This window comes from Chionomys nivalis, chromosome 12, assembly GCF_950005125.1.
Source record: "Chionomys nivalis chromosome 12, mChiNiv1.1, whole genome shotgun sequence".
NCBI lineage: Eukaryota > Metazoa > Chordata > Mammalia > Rodentia > Cricetidae > Chionomys > Chionomys nivalis.
In genome coordinates this window covers 42,741,607-42,763,326 of record NC_080097.1, presented here as the reverse complement: position 1 = coordinate 42,763,326, position 21,720 = coordinate 42,741,607, and the positions used below count along the sequence as shown (strand labels likewise).

The 21,720-nt window shown below is 45.3% G+C and overlaps 1 protein-coding gene across 2 annotated transcripts in view; it reads left to right on the top strand.

The window, feature by feature from the left end:
* The window catches only part of Gfra2 (GDNF family receptor alpha 2), a 92,878-nt gene that overhangs the window by 61,134 nt on the left and 10,024 nt on the right, over positions 1–21,720 (top strand). The window lies entirely within an intron of this gene.

Sequence of the window (21,720 nt, the reverse complement as noted above, 5' to 3'; positions counted from 1 at the left end):
GGATATCACCTAGGACCTTCACAGTGGACCCCATCTTCATCTCCAGGACAACCACTTCACATTCTCAAAGAAAGCAGAGGCAAGGCAAGCCTTTTTCAGTTATCCTGGGGACCAGGGTCCAGACCCAGGTAAGCAGTAGAGATTGGAACCCTTGGAGAATTGAAACTTTGTCTCTGGTGGAGGCTGCTCACATAGCTGGTTGGGCTTATATCTGCTTCAACCTGGGACGGGAGAAGTATGTAAATCAAAGGTAGCTGGGATTAGGAGGGGCTCCATGAAGATGGTAGAATGGGTAGCCTCTCCCCAAATTCATGTTTACCTGGAGCTGCAGAACTTGACCTTATCTGGAAATAGCATTTCAGACAGAATCAGTTAGGGTGATGCTGTAGTAGAAGGTTAGGCCATACTGTGGAATGGGCCCCAAATCCAATGACTGGTATTTCTGTGGAGGAAGGGAGGATATAGAGACACATGGGAGAAAAGACCATGCGACAGCACATCTGGAAATTGGAACGATGGCACTAAGAGCCAAGGAGCGCTGTGCCTCCAGCAGCTGGAGGAGATGGGAAGGGTCCACTGTGGAACCCCCAAAAGGAGCCTGGCCCTCAAAAGGAGCTTGGACATTTTGTCTCCCAAGTTAACAGAGGACAAGGAACTGTCATTTCAAGCTACACAGTTTGTGGTAGTTTCTTAGGTTTGTTCCCGGCAGAGGCTCCCAGTTCTCCAACGGAGTCACCAGTCAGAGAATAATGGATGTGTCACTTTGTGATCTCTCCTGCAAGGCTGATAGAACCTGGCAAACTTGACAGTAACATTTCAAGGGGCCCACATTTCAAGGGGTGTAGATGGTCAGCTCGTGAGGAAGCTGAGGGAGGGTTTCCTGGGAAAGGTTGCTGGGGACGAGGGATTCTTATTGCGGTATCCTAGGTAGAGGAAATGGCTGGAGGAAGTGTGATTTTGAGGACAGAGACCTGGAGCAGGTGGGCTGGCTCTCTGTGGAGCCAAGCTTCTTTATGATAGGAAAGTCTCAGAAGCCCCTGGGTGGTTCAAGGGGAGGGCTACAATGGTCAAGGTCAGGTGGCTGTGACTCTGCCTTCATGGCCATCAGCCCCATCCTGGTGTCTCAGTGGGTCTCAGTTGCCACTACCCTGTTCCCTACGCCAAGGGCAATGCTCCATGTATGTCAAACAGCGTCCAGCCTTGCCCATCCCTCTGAAGGAATCAGCAGTCCTGGCCCCGCTGCGCTCATAGACCTGGGTCCCAGTCTAGTCCCAGCATGTTCCAGTTGGGCTGTGGGTCAGGGTCTGTGAGTGTCACCTTCCTTCTCTGTCACCTGGGACATTCTGCGCTGCCTGTCTATCTCAGGGTGTTTACTAGGATTAAACATATTAATGCTTTTAGAAGTGCTCAGCAGACACACAGTAAACACTCAAAATTGTTAGCTGTGATTATTTATTATTAGTTTAGTAGGTTTCTCAGCAAATGCAAAGGAGGGCTAAAAAGAAATAATTATAGAAAACATGAATAGCATAAAAATACCAGTTTGCAAAGTACAGGTTTTAGTTCAAGTACCTGGGCTGGCGCAGCCTGGCCCTCTCCCTGCCTGGGATTAGGCACTGGGCTTCTTTGTAGGACTTTCACTCTGGCCTCCTTGTCCTCTTGAAGCCTCTCAGCCAGTTCATTCTCATCATTACAGCAACCCTTTGGATAATAGAGCTGAATTTTTGGGAGGAACTCTAGAATCTTCTTTGATGTAGGTGGATATGAATCTTTGTCTCTTTGACATCTGCGGACTGGCCGGATATGCTAATGGACATGCATCTAAGAAGTAACCTGTCTTCTGCTGTCTTTTGGAGTAGAATCAGTCAGGAATGATGAATTTGAAAAGGTTTGTGCTATGACAATGGGGTGGTTATTCCTCTCTATTGTCAATTTGAGATCTAGAGCCACTTGGGAGACAGGCCTCTGGGCATGCCTGATGGTGATTCTCTTGATTTAGATAGTTGAGGCAGGGAGACTCATTCATTGTGAGTGACACTGTTTCCTGGGATTAGATCTTGGACTGTATAAAGAGAAGGAAGTGAGTTGAGGACAGCATTCATTACTATACACCCCCCACCACACCCAACCAACCCATGTTTCCTGACTATGGATGCCAGGTTGACCAGTTGTCTCAAGCTCCTGCAGTCATAATTTTCCCACCATGATGGACTGTACCCTCGAATTATGAGCCAAAATAGACTCTTCCTTATTGCTGGGGCATTTTACCACAGCAGCAGAAAGATAATTAATACAGACTTAATGGGAGGAAATCTTAACTTGGAAAGCCAGTGGTCTAGGGTTATGCTTGGGCCACATGGCACCATCATAGATTCCTTGAGACATGGAATGTATCCTACAAAGTCTCTCTCTCTCTCTCTCTCTCTCTCTCTCTCTCTCTCTCTCTCTCCCTCCCCCTCTCTCTCTCTCTCCCTCCCCCCTCCCTCCTATTATGTATCCACCGATATTAGAGTCATGGTTAAGAGTGTGTTCTGAGAAAGTGTAGCCAGACTGAGTAATATCTAAATGCCCCAAACATGATTATTCTTGACATCATTTATGTTCTGTGCTGTGTACACAGATCCGCTGTTGACCGCTGTTGACACCAGGCCCGATCCTGCACAGGTCCTTTTCCTGCAGACCGCCAGCTATCTAGTCTTTTTTTTTTTTTTTTTTTTTGGTTTTTTCGAGACAGGGTTTCTCTGTGGCTTTGGAGCCTGTCCTGGAACTAGCTCTGTAGACCAGGCTGGTCTCGAACTCACAGAGATCCGCCTGCCTCTGCCTCCCGAGTGCTGGGATTAAAGGCGTGCGCCACCACCGCCCGGCTTTTTTTTTTTTTTTTTGGTTAGCTATCTAGTCTTGACTTGTCGTTTCCAGTTTGCCTTCTATCCAGAAGGGCTCTGTTTAAGGCTTCTGTTATATGCTCATCAGCCCGTTATCTGCAGCTGTACTACTTCAGAGAAATGTATCTACCAGACATTTGAAGAACAGCCTTTGTGTCAACAGTGTGGCTGCCCATCTTCCTCACTCCTGTAGATTTTTACATATCAGAACTCATTACCCTCCAGGTCAGAGTGGTGATCAGTCAGTTCTATTCTTGCTTTCCTACATGGCCACTTTCGAAACATCTATATGAAATGCAGATGTCCTATTAGGACACACACAGAAGGCTTAGTCTGGTGCAGCAAGAAGAAACTCCAAGAAACGCTCAGCTCCTGTAGAGGAACATCTGTAGGCTCAGGCTCACTCCCCGTGTAGGAGGCAGGAGAATTATTCCCAGGGGTCTGAGATTAGGGGTCATCAACCCGATTTACTCCCTGCACCTACCCCTCACCCATGTGATGCTGAAGATGTGGTCCATTTGAGTAGGCCACCCTCTTGTTTCCCTAGGTCTGGGCTGCATTTTTTTTTTTTTTGGCTTTCTTTCCTTTCTGCTCCACCCACCTCCGTTTCTTCTGTCTTGTTTGGCTTCCTCTGCTGGGGCTGTTTGTCCAGTCAGCCCTCTGCCTCCTGGCCCTTGCCAGGGACTTCACCCTGGCTCACACAATGAGATGTCATTCTCTACCTCGATCCCTTTGCAGAAGTGGGATTAAGGAACTGTGTTGTTTTACAGGAAGTGCCAATGTCCTGTAGCACCAAGGGTTGGCCACTTATTGGGTGGCTAGAAGAGCACAAATGAGCAGTCTTGGGATGCATCTTCTGAGTCAAAGATGCTGTTGGGGCCTTTGGCTTTTCAAGCTGGCCCAGGGATTCCCTACTCACCCCTTGGAGAGAATGAAAGGCTGGTGGTGGACACTCAGGGGCTTCCATCTTCTCTGCGTTGGAGCCTGGCTGTCCCAGAAAAGGCTTCTGCATCCTGATGTTCTAGGGCATCTCCTGATTTTCTTTTCAGGACCCACTCTTCCGTACTTTCCCACTGCCAGATTAATTTCCAACTTTCTTCCTTTGGCCCTGCCGGTCTGTCGTTTCTCCTCGGGGCCCCATCCACATTCCTGACTCAGTTCCCACCTGGGGTTTTCTTTCATTTGTACCTTATAATCTTGTGTTCTACATCCATCGCGTGAACCTTAGGCATGGCAGGATATTAGGGGGCTTGTATGAAGGACCTCAGTGGAAATGAGAAGTTTGCGTGGTACTTGAGTCTGAAGGCATTAAGATAAATGTGAGCGAATACTTAACAGGCTAAAGAATTGCCTCTTTGCTTTTTTCACCTTGCACGGTGTTATATCATGATGTAGCTGTTGATCTCTTTCTTCTGCCCACAGTTGAACCCTCCTTGGCTGAAGCTAGATGTTTTAGTCCAAATCCTCAGAAGCTCCAGGGACCTGATGCTTAGTTCCGAATAGTAGAAGTTTCTAGAGGACAAAGGTTGTGGTTTGAATGTGAAATGTCTCTCAAATGTGTTTGAACAGTTGGTCTCCAACCAGTGGCATCCTTTTGGGAGTTTGCAAAATCTTATGTATATAGTGTCCTGGTGGACTCAGGGCCAAAAGGCGTAGGCTCTGAGGATTATAGGACTGCCCTGGTTCTGGTCTAATTCCTATTTGGTAACATAGGAGCAAACCTTGTCAGAGATATTATCCCTGCCATGATTGACCATATTTCTTCAACTGTGAGCCAAATAAATCCTTCCTCCCCTGAGATGATTCTATCAAGAATTCATCACAGTGACGAGGAAACTAGCACAGCAAGCACTTCATCTGTTGGGTCTCAGTGGCTCCTTGCTGTCCTGGCCTGAGCCATCTGCTGTGTTCCCTGTGATTTGCATCGAGTCCACTCTCTGATGGGAACTGACCATCAGTTGCCACACTCTCTGTTGTTCAATGAGGTCATCACTACACACAGCTCATTGTGTTTCCTGGGCCAACCTGGAACCCAGCCCTGTGACGTCAGAAGGAGATCTATAGTCAAACTAAAGGGGAGATCTGAAGATAACGCTTGAGAAGCAGGACCTAGGAAAAAGGCTCCTGATTGGTGTGTAGTGGGGTGGGATGAAGGTTTTTGATCAAAGGGTAAGTGACCTGGTATGCATTATATGCATCTATCAGGATAGCAGGGCCTGTGTGCGTGCATGTGTTGTGTGTACGCATGCTTGAATGTATGTGTGTGTGTTATGTGGGGGGGGAGGGGAGAAAGAGAGAGAACTTCCTGCATGCAGGTAATCTAAAGGGCCCATGCTCCCTCCATCCTGAATGCAGCAGTCTGTGGGCTTGACCTTATGCTGACAGGTTAGAAGCCCCCTAGTTTATAGATTTTATTTTTGTTTCAGAGCCTTTTTTTTTTTTTTTTAACACTAACCTCAGCGAAGGAGAAAGAAGGAAGAAAAAGGAAAAAAAAAGCTGAGTTCAGCAGCTGCAGTTTGCTGTATTTTTCTTCTTGCATCAGCAAGTTGGGACCACAAATAATCTGGTCTTCTGTGCTCCAGTGCTGCTGCTTAAGACTTTGCCCTCCCAAAAGGCAGCTAGCTCTCTCCCCAGAGCCGGCGATGCTCCATTTCCCAGGATCCTGGCTTAGGCACCTGGAGGTGGGTGGACAGGATGGGGGGTCCGAGGCAGAAAAATAGCACAAAGAGGAGAAAGTGCTGGCCAGCCAAGGGGTTGGTAATTAATGTCTAAATGGTTTCTGGAATCAGCTAAACATTTCCTTTTAACCAGTTTCTCCAGCCTCACGTCCTTTGTTAGTTCGGGAAAAATGTCATTTATAATAGATGTTGCCTTGATAAATTGCTCCTGAGAAGCACCATGTTCTCATTAGTCTATATAATGAGAAGGAGGCCTAGTGGTGGCATAGCTGCCCGGATATTTGCCTGATTGGAAAATATTTGTTTATGCCGTTCATTTTAAAAGGCTTGACTGAAGGCCCCGGAGGAGGGGGCTGAAGGCCCAAGGGTTCTCAGAGCAGACTCCAGCCATACCTGTTCTTTCTTGCTTCCTGCTGGCTTCATGCTGCACCACACAGGTTTCTTCTCCGCTCTGTTTTCTCCTGTCCCTTCTTCCTCCATCTCTTGCATAGGGATCTTGTCTGTCCAGCCAGCCAAAGATGAGAATTCAACTGCATGTTCTCTTTTTATTTCTCCTAGAAGGGAAGTGTGATATGTGTGTACACAGAACATTTTACTTTGCAGAAGGATTTAGTAGATATGGTGGTGTTTTTCTCCCTGGTATATCTTATGGACGTATGTGTCACAGCCACATGACACTAAGAGGTGGAGCAATGCTCTGAGGGTTCATGGTATGTAAGTGCAGGTGTTTGACCTCAATATTCTGCTCCATCACTGGCCCCTTTACTCTTCCGCTTGCTGGAGAATGGATACTTTAACTAGCCCCCTTTTTTCCCATAGGGACACATTGGCTTCTCTTCTGTTGGTCCCCAAGGTACTTCTTCATGTTAAGAGTGGTGCTTAAGGGACGTGTGTTAATTCCTGTAGGCCGCTGGGGTCTCCTTTAGTGGATGGCTATTACCAGAGACGGCAGAGTGACATTTCTAAGTCCTAACAGCCACCAGGCAGGATCGCAGGAAGGGGGAAAGACAAACTCAGTGCAGGGAGTGTTCTGGGCCTAAGCTGTCTTAGTGCCCAAGGACATGCAGCTCTGACACACTCTGCTGTGCTGACAGCTAGGGATCTGCCTGTGGTTTTCTTTCTTGAGGGGAGCAGTGTTCTCTGATTGCTTGCTGCGTAGAGGGAAGCCCTTCCTTCTTTCAAGTGTAGTCTCCATTGATCCATCCAGCCACCCCCGACTCGTCACTCCCCAGCTACTCATTCACATCTCCACACCCACTACCTGTCCATTCATTCATTCTTCCATCTAGCGCTCCCTCCACCCAATGGCCGATGAGTCACTGCTGTGTGTCACAGAGACCTTTGGGCCCTGAAGACTCAAACGTGGAGGAGGCAGGTTCTGTTCTGGAAGAATCCATTGTTTAAGTGAGACATGAAAAACCAACGACTCTCTGTGAAGCAGAGGCAGGAGGATCAGGAGTTTGAGGCCAGCCTTGGGTACAAGAAAAAAAAACGTAAATTATGGTAGATGATACGAGCCGTGACTGGAGTTTATGGAGCATAGTCAGAGATAGATGAAGGTATTCAGGCTTTCTGGAAGAGATGGAATGTGACCTGAATTTAGAATTTTCGAAACTGGGAGAGATCTTTAAGGAGGACATGGCTGGAAGGAAGGTATTTTTGGCAAGTGGAATGTTAAAGGAGGTTTACGAAACAAGGTTGGGAAATAAATGTACCGTTGATGTTGCTACATGGCTTTAGGGTGGGAGAGAGGAGGAGGAGCTGAGGAGAGGCGAGGTGATGGAGGTTACTCCAGTTAAGGTCAGGAGTCAGGGTGGTACATGGTGGGCCACAGAACTCCCGGGGTTTCTCCTTCATGGGGCTACTACTCTCAGTATACAGAGGGCTACTCACAAAAGCTGAGGCCAACATGCCAAGCATTAATCCCAGGTGCTCCGAGACAGTCTCTGTTACTCTTCTCAGAATCCCCTAGCATCCTTTCATGGATGTGGATGCTTAAACAAAGGAGTAAGTTCAGTATCCAAGGATGTCCCTTTTGTGACTGACAGAAAGGGGATGAACCGGGGTGACTTGGGTTCAAGCAGATCTCAGCTCTTGTGTCATTTTGTGTTTCTGGTTGGTCTAAAGCTTAGGTGAAGTATGCACATCTGGATTTCCCTTCCCTTGTTAAGACTGATGTAAGAACATGTCTGAACCTCTGTCACTTTAAAGCAGTGTGCTGTGGAAGGATGGGGTTTGTACCCGATGCAAAGTGGAGAGACACATTCTGAGGAGGCTGAAGGGAGGGTAGATGCTGGGAACAACAAGGCAGGCAAAGGCTCTGGGACTTGGAGTAGGAGCCCCTCACAGTCAGAAATGGGAGGAATAAAGGCTGGAGTTTGCTATACAAAGAAGAGACGCATTAACTGGGTGAGGATTCAGTTTGTAGGGCAAATTACCCATCGTAAGGAGACCATTTGAAAGGTCAACCACCCGGGATCACCTGCTACCCCCAACTAAAGAGAGATGGACTTGAAATGCATTGCTCTGAAGCTGGAGAGAGGCAGGGGCCCAGAGAGAAAGAGGAAAAAATCTAACCTCACCCCATGAGCAAGAACCATATCAGCATTCAGAGAAAGTTGAAAGAAATCTTTCAGCTGGCTGGCTACCTAGCTCAAGGCTAACCACACTCTTAACACAATAATAAGTCAATCCTCACTGAATAATTAAATAGAGAGCCTTCATAAGTATTGACTTAATGTGACAGCAAGTCTATAGTGACTTGGGGTTTGCTTATGTAAACACAATCTCCTGTTCGGCTTACTTAGCAGTTCAATGAAATAGAACAGTCCTTCAATTAAAATCAAATGATGCATACATTTAATTCCTTTCTCCTCTTACCCAGTAATAATAGGTTTGGAACACAGGTGAAGGGATGGGGAAGAAGTGGAAAAACAAGGGTATGTTTTTGAAGGACACAAAGGACTGTATCTAAAGTCAGTCTCTAAGAGAAAGGTGTGGCCTGAATGCTGGCTGTACCTGGGCATCCCCATGTGGAGACCCAGGTAGACGTGGGTTGGCCTTTGCCCCTCCTAGGTCCTGCTGACTCATTCCAAGGGACGGTGTGGGTCCTTTGCCGGGGTCGGCATACAGGTCTTCTGCTGGTGGACTAGGCCTGATTGAGTGCTCCCGGTCAGCTCGGGTCCAGTGACTGTAACCACAGCCTCTTCCAGGCCAGTATTTCCCAAGGACATTTTCTTGGCTCACCTGGAGAAGAGATGGCACGCCCTTCAGGCTGGATGAGGATGGAGAAAGGGGGCACCCAGTCATTTTCTGGCATGGATCTGGAAGAGAACTATGTCCCCGTGGCTTCAGAATGCTGTAGGATGGAAGTCAGGGGCTGAGACAAGTGGGCAAGCTGTGGACAGCACAGCAGGGAAAACCTACTGGTTTCAGAGTTTGGATATGAACTTAAGTCTCCTAGCCTGGTGCAATGCTATGCAGTGAATTCTAGAAAACAGTGCCGCTGCGGCTAATTTTGGAGCACTGTTGTCAGGGTACCATCATAGAGAGGCTAGTGAAGTGCTGTGTGGTACCTTTTGGCCAGGAGTATTGTGAATGGCGTGGAGGAACAGAACTTCTACCCAGGTTTGTCTGGATACTTCCACACCCTTATTAGATAGTTCATTGAATCCTCCTAAGGCCCATATGAGCTAAGTGCCATTGCTACCTCCATTTTGCAGGTGAGGAAAATAATGCCTCATTGAGTGACCTGAGTAGGTCATTCAGACCCAGCTGAGCAAAGGTTCAAATCCAGTGGGTGGTCATGTCAGAGACTGGATGCCATGACTAGGTCCTTCGATGGAAGATCTCAAGGAGAAGAGGGAAGTTCGTGGGCAGCTTCATGTCTGGAAATGTCTGGAAGCCTTTCCTTGGTCAGCACCAAGTCTCTCTCCAACATGGCTCCTCCCATTAACTGGGGCTGCTTGAGGGTCAAGAGCTGGCCTCTCTGACTCTACATCTCAGGGTATAATGGGCTGAATTTGCTGATAGTCTCAGAACTGAGATCATTTTCTCTAAGAGAAGGCCAAGAAAAATTATTGTTTATAATAAGTCAGGATTCCCAAGGCTTTGTTCAATTAAACTTCAAAAAATAATTACAACTTCCAAGCAAGTTTATTAAAAGAGAACACAATGAACAGTGCCTTTTGAAATTTCCTTATGAGTTTCCTCAATCCTCAGCTTAACATTTTCCCTGTTTGTAACCGGGGGGCATAAACCATGCTGGCTGCTGCTTTTTAATCCCTTAACGTGATCACATATTTAAAATTTTAGATACAGGCATAACCCACATTCTTGTCATTTTTGATAGTGATGTATCTTCCCATAGTGCTGGGGGCTTTCTGAGTAGCTCTTCCTTGATTAAACTGGCCAGAGAGTTCCTGGTCCACACTGCCTTCTTGCAGAAGTCAGCTCAGTGTCTACTTCTTGTTGAAGTGCTTCTAGCATCCTCCTCTTTGGCATGGAGTATAGACCTCTGGGGATTTGATTCTTGGCCTGTGATTATTTTGTTTTCCATGCTGGGCATAGAACTCAAGACCTTGCTTATTCTAGATATGTGTTCTACCACTAAGCTGTAGCCCCATATAAACATCTTTTATTTAATAAAATTTGTTATTTAATAATTTAATATATATTATATGTGTGTGTGTGTGTGTGTAGGCGGAGGCTACTTGTTCATTTCCCAGCTTCCCAGACCTGAAATAATCACACAGAAACTATATTAATTACAACACTGCTTGGCCAATAGCTTAGGCTTTTTATGAACTAACTCTTACATCTTAAATTAACCCATTTCTATTATTTTATATTTTACCATGAGGCTCGTGGTTTACCAGTAAGGTTCTGGCTGGTGACTCACATCTTTCTCCTTCTGTGGCTACATGGTGTCTCCTTGATTCCGCCTACTTTCCTCCTCTATCTGCTTGGAATTTCTTCCCTGCCTTAGGCCAAAGTAGTTGTATTCGTTAACCAATAAAAGCAACACATGTACAGAAGGACTTCCCACACTATACACACACACACATACATACACACACACATACACACACATACACACACACATACATACACACACACATACACACACATACACACACATACATACACACACATACACACACACACACATACACACACAGACACACACACACACACACACACACACACACTGCATCCTGGTTATCCCCCCAAGCCCATACTTTCTCTTATTTACTTCCCTTCTTAGCAAGCCCCCCTTCTCTATAAATCTGTCTTCCATATTCATGACTTTTGTTTTATTTTGTGTATAGTAGAATTTAGTCAGGGCTGTCTGTGTGAATACAGGCTTAGAACTATCCATCAGAGCCTGGTGGGCTCATCAAGGGGTTTACCAATATCTGCTATGATCCCTTCTCTCAGAATCTGTTAGTTGTCACTTAAGGCTTTTACATAACACTCCCTGCCCCCGATACAATGTACCCTGGTCCTCAAGAGGATGGGTAGGAAAGGGTTTATTTAACTTATATTTCCAGGTCACAATCCATCTCTAGGTCATCCAGGTCAGACACTTGAGATAGGAATCATGGAGGAACACTGCTTGCTCTCAGGCTCACTCAGCTTATAAAACTCGGGCCTAACTGCCTAGGGATGGTACCACCCACAGTGGGTTGGGCTTTTCTAAGTCAATCAATAATCACTCACAGACATGGCCACAGGCCAATCTGATCTTGTCAATCCATCAACTGAGTCTCCTCCAGGCTGTGCCACATTGATAAGACTAACCAAAAGAGCATTAATATCTTGTTTAGGGCTGACTCCTCAACCAACCTTTAATATCAGCATCTTGTGCAGCTGTAGGTTCTGCATCCATCTCCATTCACTGTGAAGAAAGGCTTCTCTAAGGGCAAGAGTAGCCTTTGACTGTGGCTACACATTTAGAAGGTGACTTGATGCTATGTCAGTCTGGCCAAGCAGCAGAAGATTCTTCCCTGGGGCCCAAAGGCTCTTCATAGTATTTTTTAACAGGTTTGCAGTATTCGTATGAATATATATTTATTGATTTAGGGATGCTGAACTATCTCGGCACTATTGGAGTGAAGTCAGCTTAATCATGATCGGTGATCTTTTTGGAGGTGATCTGGGATTCAGTTTGCAAGTGTTTTATTGAGAATTTTTGCTTCCGTGTTTATCGTGGAGTTTGTTGTGTACTTTTTTGTTTATTGTGTCTTTGTCTGGTTTTGGTATTGGGGTAATGCTGGCTTTAGAAAAAAGAGTTTGGAAGAATTTCCCCCTTTTCTATTTTTTGTAATAATTTAAATAGCATTAGTTGTAGTTCTTTTTCAGAGGTCTGGTGAAAATCTCCAGTGAATCAGTTTTGTATTTGCAAAAATACAGAGAATTTTTGCATCTGTGTTAACCAAGGAGAAATCCTGGGGCCTTCCTGGTTTGGAGACTGTTTGTTCCTGCTTTCTCTTTATTGTTGGTGATTTATCGTTTAAATTCTTCATTTTATCTTGGTATGAATTTAGTAGGTCATATGCATTGAGAAATTCATTTCTTTTTAATTTTCCAATTTAGTGGAATGTACGTTTTTAAGATATGTCTTGTGATTTTCCGAATTTCATTGGTATGTGTTATGTCTCTCTCTTCATCTCAATTTATTAATTTAGGTGTTTCTCTTTTTCCTTTAGTTAATTTGGCTAACAGTTTGTCAGTCTCATTTATCTTTCCGAAGAGCCAGATCTTTGTTTCATTCTTTATACTGTTTATGTAATTTCTATTTATTAATTTTTGCTCAGATCTTGATTATTTTCACCCGTTTACTAACTTTGGATTTTGTTTTCTCTTGTTTTTCCAAGGCCTTACAGTGCATCATTAAATTTATTTGTTTGAAATCATTTAGAAGTTTTGATATAGACACTTAGCACTACAAACTTTCCTTTTAGGACGGCCTTTATTACTTCCCATAGACTTTGGTATGATGTGGTTTTGTTTTCATTCCATTTTATGTTTATTTCCTTCTTGATTTTTTTTTCAGTGACCCAATTATTGTTTAATAGAGTAGTTTGGTCTCCATGTGCTTATGGATTTGGTGAAGTTTTCTTGCTCTTGATATCTAGACTTATTCCATTGTGGTCAGACAGAATAGAGGAAGTTATTTCCATTTTCTTATACTTGCTTTTTTAGTCTTTGTAAACTAATTAATAACTTTTTTCCCATACCAATTCCAGTTTTTCCTCTCTTCTCATCTCTCCTCCCCCCACCTTCCCTGGACCCTACCCCCCATCTGCTCTTCAGAGAGGGTAAGGCCTCCCCTGGAAAGTCATCTAAGTCTATCCCATCACCTTGTTGAGGCAGGACCAAGGTCTCCCCTGCCCACTTCCTCCCAGGCTGAGTAAGGTATCTCTCCATAGAGAATGGGCTCCACAAGGTCAGTTCATGCATTAAGGTTAGATCCTGGTCCCACTTTCAGTGGCCTCCATATACTGCCCAAGCCACACTATTGTCGCCTGCATTTATGGGGCCTAGTTTGGTCCTATGCAGGTTCCCCAGGGGTCAGTCTGGAGTTAGTGAGCTCCCACTAGCTTGGCTCAGCTGATTCTGTGGGTTTCTCCACCATGGTCTTGACCCCTTTGTTCATATTACTGCTCCTCTGTCACTGATGACAACTTATGCTGGAGAGGATGTGGAGTAAGAGGAACACTCAGCCATTGCTGATGGGGGTGCAAACTTGTACAACCACTTTGAAAATCAGTATGATTTTTTTTTTTTTTTGAAAATTAAGAATCAGTCTACCTCAAGACACAGCAATATCACTTTTGGACATATACCCAAAGGAGGCGTACTTACTCCACAAGGACATGTGCTCAACTATGTTCATAACAGCATTATTCATATTAGCCAGAACCTGAAAGCAACCTAGGTGCCCCTCAACCGAAGAATGGATAAAGAAAATGTGGTACATTTACACAATGGAGTACTACTCAGTGGTAAAAAACAATGACATTTTTAAATTTGCAGGTGAATGGATGGAACTAGAAAAAGCCATCCTGAGTGAGTTAATCCAGACTCAGAAGGACAAATGTAGTATGTGCTCACTCCTAAGTGGAGATCGGACATAAAGCAAAGGATAACCAGCCTACAGTCCACAACCCCACAGAAGCTAGGAACCCTCTTCCAGAAACAGATGGAAGCTGATACAGAGATCCACAGCTAATCATGGAGTTTCCAAGTTTCCAGGAGTTTATTTTCTTATATTTGTTAAGGCTTGCTTTGTGTCCTGAATTGTCTGTTTTGGAGACTCTTCTACGTGCTACTGAGAAGAATGTGTATTACTTACTGTTTCAGTGGAATGTCTTATAGATGTCCAATAAATAGGTCCTTCTGATTATTGGTGTCATTTAATTCCAATGTTTTTCTATCTAAATTTTGTTTAGATGACCTGTCTGTAAATGAGATTGGGGTATCGAAGTTTTTACAATTACTCTTTTGGGGTTAATTTGTTGTTTTATATCTAGTAGAACTTGTTTTCTCAAATTGGGTGCTCTGGTGTTTGGTGCACATATGCTTAGAGTTGATGTCCTCTTAATGAGCATTGCCTTGTGAGCATGAAGTGTCTTTCTTTATTTCCTTTGACCAGTTTCGGTTTGGAGTCGATTTTCTGTTTTTTTTTTTTTTTTTTTTTTTTTTTTTTTTTTTGTTTTTTGTTTTTTCGAGACAGGGTTTCTCTGTAGCTTTGGTGCCCGTCCCGGAACTAGCTCTTGTAGACCAGGCTGGCCTTGAACTCCCAGAGATCCGCCTGCCTCTGCCTCCCGAGTGCTGGGATTAAAGGCGTGCGCCACCAGTCGATTTTCTAAGGTATTAGAACAGCTCTGCTTGCCTGTTTCCTAGTCCAGTACTTGTAGCAGTCTTTCCCATCAATAACTTTATTCCAAGGTGATGTTTCCCTTGATGGTAAGGTATGCTTCTTGGAAGCAAAGATGGATCTTGTTTTTAAATTCAGTTTGATAGTCTGTATTTTTTTTTTTAATTGGGGAGTTGAGACCATTAGCATTCAGACTTATTACTGAAAGGTGTATATTAATTTCTGTAGTTTTGATGGGTTTGTGATATTTTCTTAGTTTCGATGATGAATTGCTCTGGTATTGTCTATTTTCCTCTATAGGCTCTTGGATGTATTTATCTTCCTCTTTGGTCTCGAGTGTTCTCCCCAGCATCCTCTGAAGAGTTGACTTAATGGTCATAAATTCCTTTAGTTTGTTTTTATCATGGAAAGTTTTTATTTCCCCTTTACTTATAAAAGATAGCTTTCCTGAGTTTAATATTCTCTGTTGGCAGTTATGATCTTTCAGAGCCTGAAATCTATCCTTCCTAGATTTTCGGGCTTTAAAGGTTTCTCTGAGTAATCAAGTGTTATTTAGATGGGCCTGCCTTTGTATGTATGTGACTTAGCATTTCTTCCTCGGAGCTTTCAATGTCCTTTCTTTATTCTGTGGGGTGTGGTTTTTTTTTTTTTTATTTTAATCATGCTGTTGTGAATAACTATTCTCTTCTGGGCCTGCCTATTTGGTGTTCTCTGGGCCTCTTATACCTGTATGAACATATTTTCCCCAAGATTTAGAAATTTTTATTTTATGCCTTTACTGAAGATATTTTCTCTGACTTTGACATGGGAGTCTTCTTCTTCTCTGCCTGTAGTTAACAGATTTGGCCTGTTTTGGTGTCTCACAGACCCTGCATCATCTGCTCGTGCATTAAAGTTTCATTTTTCCATTTTCTTTGGTTGAATGGTCCAGTTCCTCTAATTTGTCTTTAAGCCCAAATATTCTGTCTTCCGCACGATCCATTTGGCTGGTGAAACTATCCGCTGAACTTTTTATTGGACTAGTGGAGAGTTTCATTTCCAGATTTATTTCAGGTTAATTTTCTTCTTTGGTATTTCTACTTCTTCGCTGAATTCTATTTTCATAGCCTGAATGAGCATCCTTCTTTCATTCAGATGTGTGTTTGTGTTTACTTGGGCTACAGTCAGTTTATTACTGTCCAGAGGTCATTCTAGCGCTGGGGCTGTCTTTAAACTCTCTGACCTCTTTGAACAGACTTATAATTGTTCTGTGGAATTCTGTTTCTTGAATTTCTTCTTGGGGACCATGGCTATGGAACTGGTGTTTTTCTTTACCTTTCTTTCTTTCCTCCTCCTTCTCCTTATTCTTTTTTTTAAAAAAGATTTATTTATTTATTATGTATACAACATTCTGCTTCCATGTATACCCACACACCAGAAAAGGGCACCAGTTCTCATTACAGATGGTTGTGAGCCATCATGTGGTTGCTGGGAATTGAACTCTCGACCTCTGGAAGAGCAGTCAGTGCTCTTAACCACTGAGCCATCTCTTCAGCCCCTTCTCCTTATTCTTTTTTTGTATTGCTTATATTTGTTTTCCTGATGAGACCTGCTCATCTGGAGTTAGGTTATTGTTCAATGTGTCTTGCTAAGTGTTTAATGCCCACAAAGCTGGAGCCTGGAGGTAAGCAGAGGATTGGGCAACTCAGAGAAGACTAGGTAAGAAGAGGCAGATAAGGGTCTGGGAGTATGTGTGTGTGTGTGCACACACACGTGCGCGTGTGCATGTGCTTTCCTGGGTTGCTCATAGCTGGTCAGTTGGGGGAGTGCTTTCTGTCCATATCTGTGCCAGGCCAGGCCAGTTTGCTTTGGTTCGGTCTCAGAGGACTGTAAACAGGGGATGGTAGCTGTACACAGTTGATAAAGATGGCAGTTGTACAGTTGCAGGGGAGGGGAGCGGCTTGTCCGGGTTCCTGCTGGCTTGTGTTTCATATGGTAGTTTTGCGGGAGCAGGAGGGATGAAGCTGCCTTAGATAGGCTTTACTTTGGCTGAAGCGTGCTCCTGAGCTAGGGGAAAGATTACAGATGGTTGGGACTGAGGTGTTTCCAGTCTGGGTCCAGGGCGGGTTGGGGTGTGCGTGACAGTTTGTCAGGAGTGAGCTCCAAGGGCAGGTTTTTTTTTCTTTTTTTATAAAATTAATTACTTGATATTATGTATTGGTGTGTCTCTGTTTGGGGTGTGGCTGCGGTGTGTGCACTTGTGTAAATGTGGAAGCTAGAGGATGAGATGAGGGGTCATCCAGCCACAATGTCCCTTCATCGGAGACAGGGTCTCTCTCATCACTGCTGGGCTTGGCTGGCCGGTGAACCTCAGGAATCCTCCTGTCTCTGTACTCCAGCCTTAGAATCATAAGCACATGCCACCATGCTAGTATTTTATGTGAGTGCTGGATTGGAAGCAGGTCCACTGCTCGTGAGGCAAGCGTTTCATCCACTGAGCCGTCTCCAGTCTCCCTAGGCTTCTGCTTAACCTTTTCATGGCGTGCTTTTTCCTGGTGGTTTCAAGCTTGGCCAGAGAAAGCCGTTTAATAGCAGAGAGTGAAGCTAAGTAGTAGTCAATAATTAAAAAGTAAATTAACTAACAGAGACACAGCTAGGTTAAAAATAAAAGAAATTGATTGGCTCACAAAATAAAATATAGGAGTGATAGAGGTGTATTCTAGGAAGCAAGGAAGAAAGTCTCTTTCCCTTCCTCCCTCCCCCTCTTCTCTTTCTTCTCCCCTTTCTATCCCCTCTCTCCTTTCTTCCTTTCTTCATTCGAATTGTTATGGAAGTGTTTTGAATGTGACCCCAAGGCCACGACTGTGGAGCTGGTATGTTTGTACTGTAGTCTGGAAACCAGAAAGCAAATAATGTTCTTTCTTGTATCAGGAAAACCTTAGTCAGGGATCCCTCTTTGGACCATAATGGCCAAGAGAAAGAGGTTTCACAGTTGATCCAGTCTAGGCCAGGTGTTCACTTGATCCCAGAGGTGGTGTCCATACAGTCTATCTTGAGTCTCAGTCTGTCTGTCATGGCAGGGAGGACATGGCAGACTTCATGGTGGTGGCAGCATGCGGTAGAGGATTCTCACATCATTAATGAAGCAGAGTGGCCAGAATTAGGGACCAGGCTAAAACCTTCAAAGCCCCACCTCTAGATGTCTGCTAGTTTCTACCTCCTAAGGCTCCACAGTTCCCTTCCAGGCACCAATTGCTATGGAACATACATACATACACCCAAAGCATGGGTCTACGGAGATACTTCAGATTCAAAATGCGCACTCCTTAACAGATTTGACAAGGTGTTACAGCCTGGACCAAGACAGAATGTCACTTATAAAACACAAATCTGTGTTCTTTCTTTTGGATAACACCACATACAAAGTAGTTAGAAGAGCGTGTTCATATAACTGTGTACTATGTGTCTCTTTGGGTGCAGGAGTGTGTGTGTGTGTGTACATATATGTGTGTACATATTTATGTGTGTGTGCACATGTATTCATGTGCGCACACGTATGTACTTGTGTGTACAGAAGCGTGCATATTCTGCATGTAGCCACAAGTCTCCTAGGATTTTAATTCTTCCTCTGGGGTGTAAAGTAGGAGCATTGAAAGCTGAGACCAGAAAGCAGGACCTGAAAAGCACTCCTAAGCTCAACTCTGCAGCCTGTTCAGATGGCCTCACTTCAGACTGGATCCTGCCACCCCACCCTCTGGAGGCCTAGTGGAGAGATTACTAGCTCCGTTGTGCAATTTCAGGAAGGGTGTGTTTGGGGCGGAGCCTAGAGAATTTGCATGTCCAACAATTTCTGGCCAATGACAGTGCAGGTAGTCTGTGCCTGGTTACCACACTTGGAGAATTTCTTTGAGAAGTGCCCCACCCCCCAGTCTGGGTGAGTGCTCCTGTTTGGTTTGTTTTGGGCATCCCCAGCTCTGCTCTTTCTCCTTTTGCTGGGGCACCTGTGCTAACAGATAAAAATAAGAGGATTCCCAGTAAAATTTGAATTCCAGATCAGAAAACTTTTTTAGCACAAGTATGTCTGAGATTTATTATAATAATAGTAATAATTAAAAAAACCCACATTCATCTGAAATTCAAATGAAATGGGCATCCAGCATCTAATTTGGCCACCTTTTCATCAAATTAGGGTCAAGTGCCTCTCTCCCGCTGCTTCCCTGTGATTGAATAGGCCAGAGCTGTTAATGAAGCCTGCTCAAAGAGGACTTGTGATTTTGGGGGTAATCCACCTGCTCCCCTGAACTCAGTGAAGAGGAATTGGTTTGTGCCCATTTCAGTGCTCTTGCTGGCTCTCTGCTTCTTTCTCTCTGTTTATCTGTCTGTCTTTCCTGCTCACGATTTCTTTACCCCATCTCTTTTCTGTGTGTGTATGGGAGTGACTTAAAGGCAGAAATCTGTGATGTGGAAGACTTATCCAGCCAAAGATCAACTCTTGGCAGCAGTACAGAATCCTAGAGACCAATGACATCTCAGGGTGGAGGGGATGAGTGACATTTTGCCTGGAGGAGATGGAGATCACCAGCTGGCACCCCACATATTATGGGTTAGGCTGGAGTGTTCATGTGGTTGGTTCTCATTGTGTTGGAGTTGCTGGAGTTTGTACAGGAATGGAAGGAAATTGACTCCACTTGGTCCCTTTAGCGGGCGGAGGGAGCCCGCTGCTATGGGTTTATCACAGATTGAGAGGCAGAGAAAAACTTGAGCAATCAAAGACCTCCTGGAGACTTGGATTTGGCAACCTCCTAAATGGCCCCATTTGTCCCCTTCGCTTGCCAGAATGTCATAATGCTGAGAGTGGTGACGCTGACAGCAGAAGGCCTAGCTGCTTCCCTTCTCTTCCTTTCCCTCACCAACTGCTGGTCCAAACCCACATCCTCCCCTTCTCTTTCCTCTGTACAGTTTCTTGTCTGGGGTCCTGGCTCTAACCCCCAGGCTTCTTTAAGAGCAGGAGGCTGGAGCCACATAGGACTGAGGTGCTGTTTTTCCTGCGCATCACCCTGGGCCTGGCTTTGGGGGCTCTGTGCACATTTCCCAGCTTCCAGGGCCTATCCTCCCTGCTACATTCTTCATGGCATGGAAAGGGAGAGTGGGCTCAGGGGGGCAGGGTCTCTTAGGACCCAGCAAGCTGTCTCTGGAGCCCTCCCTTCCCATCTTGATGCAGGATAAAGTGGTGTGTTTTCTCTGCGGGTCGTGAAAAGCTCTTTCTTGTTTGTACTTGCCAGACCCAGGCGTAGTGCTGGGAACCAGACATCTGCATAGAGAAGGCAACAAAGATGATGATCCCTGTCTACGTTGGTGGCTGGCTGCTCTGTCTGGTACCTCTCACCACTTTATTGAAGCTCTGGGCAGACAAAGCTTTCTGTTTGTTAAGCGGGGACATTGAGTACCAGAGACACGCCAGTGAGCTCCAGGTCACATAATAGGGCAAGGGACTGACTGATCACAGCCATGTGACAGATGGCTCTCAAAGCAGCTGGACTGCCTTCCTCCTTACCAGCTCAGGAGCCCCTCTAGCCACAACTCTTGAAAACGTTTGTCCTCTTTTACCGTCTGTTCCCTGGCTTGCATCCTCACCCGCGCATTTCCTGCAGAGCCTGGCTGATCTGTGGTCTGCTAGGGAAATGTCCTAGATCCCTCAAAGGACAGTTCTCCTCTTCTCCCATTTATGTTGCCATTCCTTCTCCAGCCTCTGAGCTGGTGACACTTTGAGAGGCTCCTTGGTCTTCCAGGCCAGCTGAAAGATACGCCAAGTTCCCAGTGCCATTTGATTTTGGAGCCAAACTTGTTACAGAGGAGAAGGCTGCTCTGGATGCTGGTGGTGACTTGAGTAGTCCAGGAGGCTCCAACAGCTACAGGTCTAGCTGGAGCCTCCAGTTCAGTTTTGGGAAGATCATGTTATTTGTAAGGAAATAAGCAGATAGTGACATTCCACCCAAGTCCTGTGCCCTAATCTAGGGGGTTGGGGAGCATGCTGCCTTGACCATGCCATCGGGGTTCCCTTCTGATGTCGTATTGATGTGCTTACCATTCCCATCTTGACTCTGTCAGTCACATGCCAGGGGATGAGGGATATAGCTACCATCCCACGTTTAAAAGGACCTTGGAGGATATGAATGAAGAAAGAAATAAAATTGCCATGTTAGCATGGGCGTTCTCATTGGAGAGACTAAAGAAGGCAATGCCAGTGAGTCTCTGTGCTGTTGAGTTGGCTGGTTCAGATTTTCTGTGTAGTTGCAGATAGAAAGAGAGCAGAACTATGTGGTCATAGGAAAAGCTCTCTGTGGAGAAGGGTTGGGGGTGGCTTTGGGGATGCCAGAAGTGGGAGACAGATTCTATACATGCCCACGTGGACGCATGAATTTCATTGGGGGGTGGTGGTCATACAGAACAACGTCATACAGAAGATGGTACATAGTGATTGCTCTAAAATGCAGGATTCTGCAGGATCTCCATTTCTGCCTTTATCTTTTCCTATTGCCCTTGCTTCCTTCTTGGGGTGGGGGAGGATTTGATCAAAATGGAACCTTTGAAAAGCCTAGTGTTTGCCAGGGATGTATCAAAGTACCAGGGACTAGGTAACTGAAGACAGAAATAGACCCTTGCTTACAGTTCTAAAAGCCACAAGGCTGGAGTGTCAGTGGGACCATGCTTTCTCTGCACTGTCAGAGACTCGGATGAGCTGATAAATGAGGTCACACGGCCAGGACTCTCCCTGTAGGAGGTGATGCTTGCCATAGGCGTGATAGGGAGGGAGGAATCCCCTCCAGTTCAGGCTGATAGAAGCCTCTGCGGCCAGAGCACCAGGGTAAGAGGGAGAAGGAAGGGGGCTAACCATGGGTGTTAGACTTTGCTTCACATCCAGTCCTGAGGCGGGGGTAGAGAACAGGCCGGGTCCTGCTCCTGTCTGAGTGTAGCACAGCAGTGTGCAGAGGGGTCCTGTGCACAGTGTCACAGGAACTGACAGCAGCGGACGATGGCGTGCTGGTCAGGAAGAGAAAATTTTACAAGGTGGGCTCTGCCTGGTGATCCTGGGAGGCAGGAGAGGGGAAGCCTGTTGGCCTCTGTTCTGACACGATGCAGAAGAGTCCAGGCCAGAACGAGGAGAGGTCTCACCTTAAGGAGCCTCTTCCTCCTTGTCCCTGAGTTCTGGTTTCTTTAAGTTTCAGGTTAGGGCCGCAATCATTGGAGCCTCTTTGGGTTGGGAAGAGCAATGTGTTCCAGGATTTGGGCAGCATTC